The following is a 12,694-nucleotide window of genomic DNA, read 5'->3' as shown; positions in this document are numbered from 1 at the left end:
TGGCGAGAAGAAGTACTAATAAATCGACTAGTGACCGACGAGAGTGTCAAGCTAGGGGGTAATGGAGTAACCAGTGGTGCCACCTAGCGGCCTGAGACATAAGGAGGGGAGAGAGGTTGTCGTTACCTCCGCGCGAGCGCGGTAGTGTCGGCGCTGCCGACGCCTCACAAGTGGCATTAGTTACCACAGCCGTCGCTAGGTGTCGTTAAGGTGCAGAATCGTAACTGCGGCTGTCAAGCCTGAGATGGCCTTGACTTCGGTTAACGTACCCGAGCGGTCGTCGCTCCTAGCCACTTCTGAGAAGAAAGGGGGGGGGGGTGAGCAGGCGGGGGATGGCTTCAAAAAACGCATGGTCTGTGGGACACAAGGCCCACGGGATCCTCCTGTCATGTCTTGCTGCTAGTGAACCTTATACCGATTCGTGACAGAGTTAGCAGGGCTCAGCACTGCTTCACAAGCTGCTCTTAGGCAAAAGTAGTCACGCGAAGAAATAACGTTACCGGCCCCGACGTGCCTGGAGGCGGGAGAAATATTAGCCAGAATGCTAGCCTAGCATGAGGCTGGGAAAGAAAATCAGCTCGCCTCTGAGAACAGAGGCTGAGGGCCTGGACGTAAAGAAAATAAGATGAAGAAAAAAAAATATTTCCAAAAAAAATTTAAGATTACAAAATTTTTAAATAAAACGTGCCTAAATCCCTAATACACGGCACATACTCCCCCGCGTTAAAGCGGAGCTTAGGGGAAAGCAAAAACAAAAACCAAAAACTTCAGTAGGACGAGTTACCAGGTTCGCCTGTATCCTACTACTTACATGCTAAATCACAAAAAAAAATATTAAACACTCTTATGAACTAATGTGCACATTCTTAATGACTAACATGATTAAATTCATTAACTTAATTAAAATTATTAACTTAAGTGGCCACTTAAACTAACACCTTATATTAAGTTTCTTACAAACTAGTACCATGGATTTTTATTGTTACTTAATGTTACTACCTAGGTTTTGTATTCTTCGGTTAAACTCCTTATTGAGTCTTAAATATATATAACTGTATGGCATGCCAAGGCTTAGAGAAAGTAATCGCTCCTATTTTAAATTCGGATGCGCTTTCTTAAGGTGGGAGATGTGCGCTCGTGTCACATACTCTCCGGAACTGGGGTCGGCTAGACTCACAGTCACTGGGGTTAGAAATCGTTGGATCTGTAATGGTCCAGTCCAGCGATACGATAACTTGGCCGATCGCTTATCGATGGCCTTACTCTGCGGGTGTGCTTTGCACATTACCGTGTCACCTACCCTGTAGGGGTTAGGGGAGCGGTACTTATTGTACCTTCTCTGACTTGTTTGGTGAGCCAAATTTAAATTTCTACGCGCCTTTCTCCAAATCTCCGTGATGTCCTTGGGATCATCCGGCAGTAGGTCTTCGAGAGACCAAAGATTGGAAAGGGGTGTGTTTGGCTTATAAGTAAACATAATCTCAAATGGGGTGGATTTGTGTCCTTCATGTCGGGCATAATTAAATGCCATCTGTAACCACACCAAATTACTGTCCCATTTTTCCTGCGCATTCGCGTGGAACGCTATGAGCGCCGAACGAAGATTTCTATTAAATCTCTCCGCGTGCGAGGGTTTAGGGTAGTATGGCGATGTCGTCACATGCTGTATACCATGCGAGAAACACATGTTCTTGAAAGTTCTGGATGTAAACTGTGTTCCGTTGTCGGATACAATTATGTTCGGTAATCCTGAAGTTTTAAAAATATGATTTTGTAATGCACGCACAGTGGTGTCAGCTGTAGCCTTACGGAGTGGGATAAGCCAAACAAATTTCGAAAAAGCATCTATGCCCACAAGAAGCATAGAGTGTCCGGATTTGGATCGAGGAAATGGCCCTACAAAATCAATAAAAAGTTTTTGCATAGGTCTTTCGGCTAATTCTGAGGCAATAAAACCGTACTGTGTATTTTGTGCAGGTTTACTTAATGCACATAGCTTACATAACTTAACTCGCTGTGTAATGTCCCGGTGCATTCCTTCCCAAATAAAATGGCGTCGGATACCTTGAATGGTTTTATAAATACCTAAATGGGCACCGAGAGGTGAACTATGGTAATATGTGAAAATCATATCACGCAGATTTTGTGGAAGGACAATTTTAAGGTGCCTTGACTGTTGTGTACGTTTTTGTAGAAGACCTTTAGCTAACTTATAAAATTTCGGAGCTGTACCAGTTTTAACTTGTTCAATTACTTTTGCCAAATATGGGTCGGCTTGTTGATGTGTTTGTATGTCCTGAAAAGCTAAGGGGAAATCGGTTAGGAGTGCCTGACACGAAATCTGAGGTTCCTCCTGAGATATTGTTTCGGAGGGGTTCTCGAACATTCGAGAAAGTGTGTCAGCCACAATGTTTTGAGTACCGCGAATATGTTGAATATTAAATTTGAGAGAAGAAATTTTTGTGATCCACCTTCCAAGTTTTCCTAATTGTTTAGGGTGAGCTAACAGCCAAGCGAGTGCCTGATTATCAGTCTCCAATAGAAATTCCCTATGTTCCAGAAACTGTCGGAATTTATCAATACCAAAAACTACTGCTAAACATTCCAATTCATACACCGAAGATGCTTTCCTTTCCTGAAAAGTTAATGTACGTGAGGCAAAGGCAATGGGTTGCCTGGCACCATCTATTTCCTGAGACAATACCGCCCCTATAGCAACACTTGAGGCGTCTGTTTGTAAAATAAAGGGTTTACTAAAATCTGCCATGCGCAGAACAGGTGGATTCGCTATAGCTTCTTTCAAGAAATTAAATGCATTTTCTTGTTCAGGACCCCAAATATATTGTGTATTTTTCTTACGTAATGCATTCAAAGGTGCCGCATGCTCGGCGAAATTTGGTATGTATTTGGCATAAAAATTAGCCATGCCAATAAAACGAGCTATGCCCTTTGTGTCTTTAGGTGGTTTGAATTCCCTGATCGCCTGTGTTCGTTCTGGATCAATTGTAACACCTTTGTGTGATACCAAATGTCCAAGAAAAGATATTTCGGAAGCAGCAAATTTTACCTTTTTTGTATTTACAGTGAGGCCTGCCTTGCGCATTCTTTCAAGGACAAGAGTAAGATGCTGGATGTGTTCCTCAAAACTTTCTGAATAAATTACAAGATCATCTAAATAATTGTAAACAAATTTAAATTTAAAATCTCCTACTACTTGTTCAAGAAGTCGTGTGAGTACTTGAGCACCTGTGGCCAAGCCAAAAGGTACCACATTATACTGGTAAAGATTCCAAGGTACGCAAAATGCGGTAATAGGTTTCGAGTCTTGCGTGAGTGGGATCTGATGGTACGCCGAATTGAGATCGAACACACTGAAATACCTGGCCTTACTAAACCAATGAAAGGCCGAGTTCAAATCTGGGAGGGGTGTTTGCGGTATTTTAATCTGTTTGTTCAGTTTTCGATAATCAGTGACGAAACGTTGTTCCGTGCCCTTGGGCACTAGAAATGCAGGTGAACTGAAAGGAGAATTAGAAGGTTCTATTACCTTATTATCTAACATTTTCTGTACGTGTTTTTTCATAATTTCCATTTTAGGACCTAAAAATTGATAAGGGTGACTTTTGACTGGCGTGGTATCAGTCAATTCAATTTGATATTCAATTAGGTTAGTTCGACCTAATTTCTTAGTTAGCACATCTGAAAATTCATTACACAAATCTTGAATAGCAACTTGTTTACTGGGCTCGAGATGATCCAGGGACAAAGAATTTTTCTCGTCAGTGTTGGTAGAAACATTAGTAATTTGTCCTGACCTTTTATTTTCAGGTTCCACGAATGATATGACAAAATTTTTATTAAATTTAAATACAAAACTTCCTGCTTGTAGATCAATTAAAATACCTGTTTTAGCGATGAAGTCGGAGCCTACAATAAGCTGCGTGGCTAAGTTTTCTGCCACAAGAAAAGGGAAATTCCAAGTGAATAATTCTATCCTGATTTTCACTATAGCCACTTTGGATATACTAATTGGTTCGTCCGCTGCAGTAAAACAGCGCACATCCGTGACTTCTGTTTTCAGAACCTGCTTGTTCTTCTGTAATTCCCTAAACAAATCGCCTGAAATAAAACTACGAGTAGCTCCTGTATCTATCAGACCAATAATTTGATTTTGGCCAAACATTGCTTTAGTGTATGGTAATACAGTTCGGACGTGACCGAAAATGTTGTGACACTTACGTTTTCCTTTGTTAGTCAGGCTAACACATGTTTTGCAAATTCTTGTGAATTTCTCAGAATTTTCATTATGATTAATTTGCTGTGTTATAAACTTCTGTTTGTGTTTTCTGTCTTTTTCTGTGTATTTCTTTCGTTTATTTTTCTTGTGTTTTTGTTTTCCTTTGTTATGCCTTTTTTGATTTTTGTTTTGTTTTTGTGATTCGTTAGTATGCACATTATGCACTGAAAAATTCCTCTCGGATGAAGTTTTAGGTGGACCAGGTAGAAATTGGCCTGGCCACCGCCTTACGCGTTTTTTGCCTTGTTGAAATTTGGTTTGAAATTTTTGTGGTTACATTGCTCAATGTAATGTCCTGTTTGCTTGCAATAATTACAGAAAGGTGTTTGTTGTTGTATGTTCTTGTTTGAACTATACTTATTATTTCTGTAGTAGTTTGTTTTCTGTTGTGGGTGGCTATTCTGTTTCGTGTATGGAAAACTATTTGCAGTTTCTGCCTGAGAATCATGCTTATCCACGGACTTCGCTGACCTGTTTCTCTGAGTGTCTGCATATTCGTAACTCATGGCCTGTATACAGAGTTGATCTAGTTCTACAAAACTCCGTGGCCTAGCCTGGAAAACAGCGCGTGAGCGCTCTGCCTGATTTAGTCCGTCTACTATGCAACTAACAATTTCGCTCTCTGATACGCCCAATCTGAGAACCGCCGCGGCTTCTCTGATTGATGCTACATAGTGCGGCAATGCTTCATTACTTCGCTGTAGCCTGTTGTACCATTCCAAACGGTAATTTGTCAAAAGTCTGGCAGGTATAAAAAAATTCAAAATTTCTTCGTGGTATTTGTCAAAAGAGTAACTATTTTCTATTGCTTGACTCGTTCTTTCACTCAGTGGTGGTTGGGTGTAAGAAAAAACTATCTCCAACAACTGTTTGTCAGGAATGACCCCTTTCTGTCTGATTTTAAGTAAGTGCCTTATGAATTCGATTAATTTATCTGGGTCAAGACCACTTGTTTCTGGAAAACCAACAAGTAATCTCTCGACTGGATGGGCAATTTTCCCATAACAGCTATACTCAGCCGCTCTTGGCGTAACTGGTAATGTTGTTTCTGGTTGATTCTGCGTTGATGGCGGAGGTGGGGATGAAGGATGTGCAATTTGCGCGGTGGGGATGGTAGGGATCGGAGTTCCTTGCCCGGATGTCAATAAAGAATGAAACTGGGAATATGGATTAAAATATGGCTGGTTTGTGGCGAATGGGAAAAACAAATTTTGTTGTGTTAAAGGATGTGGATTTTCAGGCAAGTTACCGGAAAATGTGACACTGGTGATGGGAGCTGTAGAAGCATGTATGCCTGAGGGAATTTGAATGGTGGCTGCTGGGATGGAAGGGGTTGAAACCGTGATGAGTGATTGAGATGTTGATGTTGATGAAATGGGCGGAACCTGCCTTGTTTGACACAAAGATACTTGTGTGTCGGGTTGCCTTATTTCCTGAGAAAATTCTGGATTTTCACTCTCTACATTTCCTAGTGATTCCATTCCTAGGTTTTCTGCCTGGGCATTGTTTGCCCGGAGGTCCTGTTGAGTTTCTAATTGGGCTGCCCTAGCTTTCAATTTAATTTGGAAGGCGTTTGTTTGTTGCAGACAACGATTTAGCTCTGTTCGATAAACACCATTGAGCACATCTGCGGAAAGTACCACAAGATTTTCCAGTCGTCTGGTGACATGCTCTTATCGCATAATGTGTCGCTTTACATTGGGCAAATTCTCTTCCACATCTGAATAACTTACAAAAGCATCTATGTCGTAAAATTTGGAGCAAGCTATGTTGAATTCCTCGAGTATTTCTAAATCTAGATTATGTACTGAGGAAGGTAACTTATCACGTACTGCGGCTCGAAGCCTTTTTCGCAGCTCTTGCGCATTTACAGTAGTTGGTAAATTACGCAACTGCAACTCGTAACTTAATTCATCTACTAGTAATAGCTCCGGAGTAATCATCCTGTCCGGATTCATAGTACACTGAAAGAAATTTTTGTATATTTTACAAGAAAAATCTTTGGAAACCCTGCTGCCAAGGATATTTCTTGTAAAACTACAAGGCAGAGCTTTGTACAATGTGCGATTTTGCAAGGCTCTGCCTTGTAGTTTTGCAAGAAATATCCTTGGCAACAGGGTTTCCAAGAAATTCCCTTGTAAAAGTACAAATTTTTTTTAGAGTGTATTACACAAAACAAAACACTACCCTCTTAAAATTATCTCTTACTTTAAACTTATTAATACACTTAAATCTAGCTTATGCTTAAAACAATTGCTTTATTGCGTGGGAAGTATGTGCCTTCATAATTTATTATTATTATTACTACGCGCGTCGGGAAATGAACAGTGTACTCGGGTGTAACAAGCTGTCAGGTTAGCTTGCACAACAAGGTACCTACAATGAACGTCACGTCAGCCGGCAGGACTGACCTTGGCGCGTAGCGCCTTTAACTAGGGGTGTGTGGGGGGGGGGGGGAGTATCTTGTCCAGCGTACACGTCTCTGTTGATAAGCCACGCGCGCGAGCTGAGTGGCGTGGGCGGGCAGCCAGCTGCCTCTTGGCTCGCGCTCAGATGTAAACACAGAGACCAAGTGCAACAAAACTTATTATAATTTTAAAATTCAAGGGTCAATTCAGCTACTAAGTGTATCAGCGGACAGTTCACAAATTACTTACTACAAAAATATTCTAAGTGACAAAAAATATATAAAAAAAAATTTTTTATTCAATTTTTTTTTTAAATTTTAATTTAAGGTATGACCTTTCAACTTAGGTATGCCTATAGACGTAACCACGCTCTGCTACCATTTTGTAATACACCAAGTGTCTTAAAGAATAATTAAATAATAAGGTTAAAAGATTTGGAAGCTTAGATTACTGGGGCCCTCAATTAATAACTATAAAAGTCAACAACAGAGGCGACACTAGGAGTAAACAAAGAAAATTTAGGGACTCCCTACAAATACTTGGGAGTAAAAGGATCGTTATTATATATTAAATAAATAAAAACAACTGTTACGTCTATAAACTTCCTTATTTTATTAATCATTGTTCTTTCTTTTTATAGATTAAATTTTCCTTAGTAAAGTCTGTTTTTCATTGATAAGTGATCTTATTTACATAACTCACAATAACACTTATTATATGATATTCCTTAACGTTATTTACGATAGGGCCGGCCCTGAATGTATAACAAAAATTAAAATATTTAAAAACAAGAATGAAATTAAAATTGGTAACTTTAAAGGTTGTACATATAGTCCTTCCAAAACATAATATAAATTTATTCTCCGCGAACTGCTTTTTACTGTCCGCTGTCTTAACTGGGTTACACTATTTCTGAGTGCGTGAATAAAAAGATAGAATTATGCGGGTATCACCCGGGGCTGTAGGTAGACGGTGATCGAGGTAGTAGGCCTAATGATGTTGGATTCTGCTCAGGAACCGACTCCAGTGGGTCCTGGCAGAGGATTTTGGTTGCCCCAAACTTGGAACCCTGTCTGAAACAAAGGTCCAAATTCCAAAGAATTAGACCTGTTTCCAGACAGTATACTTAAATGGCGCAAAAGGCCAATAGAGGGAAATTAAAGGGGGGGAATGATGTCAAAACTTACCAAAACAGGGTGTTGGTCCTGGCGCTCAGGAGAGGGCGTCTCGTCTCCGCAAACTCGAACCACGATTCGCGGTAGCCACGGAAGTCATCATGATTAATTTAAAAAAAAAATAAAAAAATACTAAGTTTCTCTACTTTCAACTAAACTACTGACTGGTTAATAATTTTAGCTAGGGACTCCATCCCTTTAGTCTGAGAAGACTACATAATATACGATGTCGATGATTCGCCGAAGATGGCAGATACAAACGGTACCAGTCAGTCAGGAGGCGCGCACCGAAGTAAGTTCAGAGCGGGATATCACCAGAATATCATAAGCGCGAGGTCTCTAGAGAATGGGAGGGGGGGGGGGGTATGCTCTGAGCCGAAAATTACCGAGTCCACCCGAAGGTGTCCGGCATAAAAAAATTAGATCTTACTGGAGTGACTGCGCGACTGAGGTGCTATCTTTTGGTGGCGAGAAGAAGTACTAATAAATCGACTAGTGACCGACGAGAGTGTCAAGCTAGGGGGTAATGGAGTAACCAGTGGTGCCACCTAGCGGCCTGAGACATAAGGAGGGGAGAGAGGTTGTCGTTACCTCCGCGCGAGCGCGGTAGTGTCGGCGCTGCCGACGCCTCACAAGTGGCATTAGTTACCACAGCCGTCGCTAGGTGTCATTAAGGTGCAGAATCGTAACTGCGGCTGTCAAGCCTGAGATGGCCTTGACTTCGGTTAACGTACCCGAGCGATCGTCACTCCTAGCCACTTCTGAGAAGAAAGGGGGGGTGAGCAGGCGGGGGATGGCTTCAAAAAACGCATGGTCTGTGGGACACAAGGCCCACGGGATCCTCCTGTCGTGTCTTGCTGCTAGTGAACCTTATACCGATTCGTGACAGAGTTAGCAGGGCTCAGCACTGCTTCACAAGCTGCTCTTAGGCAAAAGTAGTCACGCGAAGAAATAAAGTTACCGGCCCCGACGTGCCTGGAGGCGGGAGAAATATTAGCCAGAATGCTAGCCTAGCATGAGGCTGGGAAAGAAAATCAGCTCGCCTCTGAGAACAGAGGCTGAGGGCCTGGACGTAAAGAAAATAAGATGAAGAAAAAAAATATTTCCAAAAAAAATTTAAGATTACAAAATTTTTAAATAAAACGTGCCTAAATCCCTAATACACGGCACAATGTCAACCTTCGGTTCGAGGTCTAATGAGTAGAGACCTGCAAAATTCGCGGGTTCAATGACCTCCAGGATAGACTCTACTACACTCTACACACTCGGGCAAATGCCACCTGTTCATTGGTTGCTGACTTGTGAGTCGTCTCGACTGAGTGTCTGTGATTCGACACTTCTTTGAGCGAGGGTCTCTAATTGGCCCTCATTAATCCAGATTAACAGTGAACCAGTGGTAGAAGCAGCGCTAAGGTATAATTATTTGAATTGTAGCATATCACGAAACGAATCCGCGAATTTTGGAGGTCTCTACTAATGAGGCATGTCAAGCTAGTTATGGCCCAACCACACAAGAAGAAGACACGCACAGAAAGGCAGCCTGGTATTGAGATATACCGTGTTATGATAGAGCCTGTGTTCTTTTGGAGATTGGCTGAGGCCACGTTGTACTTTATGTGTTGGTCGCACGTGAATTGGTTACACACGTATAGGCCTAATGGAAAACAGGTATTGGCTTCTATAGTCTTCCATGGATCAACGCATAATCAATGGTCCAATGACAGAAGTAATTTAAATTCACAACACTTGCAGAATTGTATATTGCCAAACAGTAACGTCAATTTCGCAGCTTCCTAAATATAGTGATTTCTCTTAGGAAACTCTTACCCCGTTTCTTGGACTTCTATAGACATTGTGTTCAAAGAGGCAGCATTTCTATAACCTAAATTGGCGTAAAGGCTGTGCTACAATTGCAAAGCCAATAAGCCTTTTAGTTCAAAATACTACTCTCTTAATGTGACTTCCTTTACAACACAACGGCGTAGAAATTCACGCCACTCGTGGTAAGCTTATATAGGGAAATTAAATTTTCTATCTGTTTTCTTTTGCTGTGTATATCTAATGCCGACCAATTACGTGAATCTGCGTTGACCACATAGATAACAGTGTAAAAGGATATCTTAAATTTAAAGTTTATTGGTAGCCTATGCAATACACAGCAACTTTTAAAATTATTCTCATAATTTTGCGATTGCTTGCAACGTAAATAATGTTGGTTTTGCCTAAATGACAGACTCGTAATCAAATATCTTAAGAGTAAATAAAATCATGTTAGCCAATACAGACATGACAAACCTTTTTTTGTGGTAGTTTATAATTTTTTGCAAAATAGTTTTTTTTTAATTTCAATTGAAGCCGTCAACTCTTAAAGTGGTTTCTTATTGTGATTTTTCAGTCTTCGATTTTTTTTTTTTGCGTTGGGTAAATTCACTTAATTGGCGTTACATCTACAAAACCTCACTGAATCACTTACATCCCACTGTCACACGTTTTCATAGATGGCTGGTTAAAATTAGCCTATATTGTTCTTTTTCTGGTTTAAACCGGCGAAAGAAAAAGTCTCAACAACCATTACGTTTTAAATTTTTTGTGAACTTCAGGATTCAACATTGCTGGCTACATATTTCAATATTGAAAGGACTAATACCACAGTTCTGTAAACGTTTTACAAGTTACACGGTAAATGGAACATAAATATTCATGTAAACTTAAAGATATTTGTAAATTTGTACATTTACATGAAAACAACCGTGTCACTACAAAATAGTATTCACTATAATACTAGGCTCATATTCTTACCTGGGCATTTATGCTTTGCATTGTCCCAGTACTTCCAATAGTGGTTATTTGAAAACCTTTCCCTGAATAACTTTCCAATAAAAATCGAGCACATTAAAAAGCATAATAAAATTAATTATCTCAAATTTTAAATACCTATGATTTAAAAAATTATGTTTGACTTAAAAATGAATTAAAATGTAAAATTGTAAGCCAATTTTCGTAATAAATACCAGTATAATCACGAAAAAACAAATTTCATATACTTATGCAAAAATAACCATAACAATGTATTGTACAAAGTTACAATACCATTCTTGTAAGCTATTTTTTGGCAAGTAGTTTCCAAAAAAAAATATTTTTTAAAAGAACACAAAATTGTTTTCTGTGTAGAAGTCAACTAAATTCAGTTCCAGCAACAGAATATTCTAAACCATACGTAATAACATAAGTCACAATTATTTCTCGGATTCATTCCACTCCAGGCTAGACTCAACATCCCTGTACATAATCAAATGTTTAGAGTGTACATTAGTCGATAACATGGTCACATCCTTAGGTGGGTTACAAGCTTTTAGGTCACCACGTTTTCTCACTGCCTATAATTAGGGGCATGTATTTCTCGCGAAAAAAAAGTACTATTACTAATCATAATGCAATGAGGTATGCATGCGCTAGCGAATTTTCTCTTGTGCCTGTTTGGCCAGGCATTTCAGGACGTGTTTGGTTCCGCACTGTATGACTGTGATTGGTGTCCTGTGCAGTGGCGTAGCCAGGATTTGTGTATGGGGGGTGTTAAGAAGCATGGTCCCTCCGTATTAAAGCAGGGGGTCCGGGGGTCCTTCCCCGGGAAAATTTGTATTTTAAGGTGTAAAATAGTGCTATTTTAGTAGTTTTCGGTACTTAAATTTAAATATTGCAATGGTAAAATTTTATTAATTTTTAATATGAAATTTGTTTTAGTGATGAATAATAAATTTAATTAAAGATTTGATGCTAACCCCTAAACCCCCCCCCCCCCCCCGGCTACGCCCCTGGTCCTGTGGAGATGTTAAACTTTTTTTTGCTATTTTTCTGTGGGAATTTCCCCTCGCCGAGTAAGCTGCAGCGGTATTCCTAGCTGTATATTACTGTAAGGTAGTCGGTGAAAAAGGCGGGGGTTAGTAGTCTGCGTGTTTATGTTTTTCCGGTGCGACTCGAAACCACTATCCCATTCACGAAACATCCGCCAGGAACATAACTGGATACCAGTAGATATCCCTCTGTGCGGCAGGTAAGGGTTCGCATGCAAAGTGTGTGTGTGTGTGTGTGCGCGCGGGTACACTCAAATTATAAACAACCCGCGCCCGGCTCTTCTGAAGCGGTTGGCTTGTTTGTGGGTGTGTCCTGGATACCTGAGTGTGTTTTGTGAGTTTTGTTCGCACAGACCCTTACACGCTGCGAGTCTCCTCGATTATTAGCCTTGCAGGTTGCCGGAAGACACGCTGCTTAGCCTATGAATGAGGCCCGCGTCACCAGAAACCACGCACGCCCACTTGTCAGGCGAAACAGGCATTAGGTCTGTGTGTGAGCACCTCAAACCTCCACGGTGCCCACGGGAATACATGCCCTTTCTGGTTACCCGCGCTGTTTTCTTTTCGAGTCGGTGGGGTAGGCCGAGGTGATGACTCATCAAAACGTAACGTTCAAGAATGGGGCGCTCGATGGTGAATTGCGAGAAGAGGAGCAAATCAAGCAACGTCACGAATTTTTTTCTAACCTAACTAAAACTAATTGTATTTAGGTGGTGGCCTAGGTACGGAAGACTCTGAGTGTGTCTCAGGCCGAAGCCTATACGCCTAATCATGCAGGGCCTTTTCATGCAGGAAAGACAGCATGCATCATGTGTTAGGTGGGGATTGACCAGCACTTATCTTAGAGCTAGACTACGTATACCAAGTTATGTTGGGTGAAAACCGTGGTCTCATTTTGCGGTGTTCAGTTAGGCAAGCACTAAGCAAGCAGGATGAATACAGAAAACAGAGGGATGGTGCGGA

Source organism: Bacillus rossius, chromosome 2, assembly GCF_032445375.1.
Source record: "Bacillus rossius redtenbacheri isolate Brsri chromosome 2, Brsri_v3, whole genome shotgun sequence".
Lineage (NCBI taxonomy): Eukaryota > Metazoa > Arthropoda > Insecta > Phasmatodea > Bacillidae > Bacillus > Bacillus rossius.
This window is presented reverse-complemented; position numbering follows the sequence as displayed.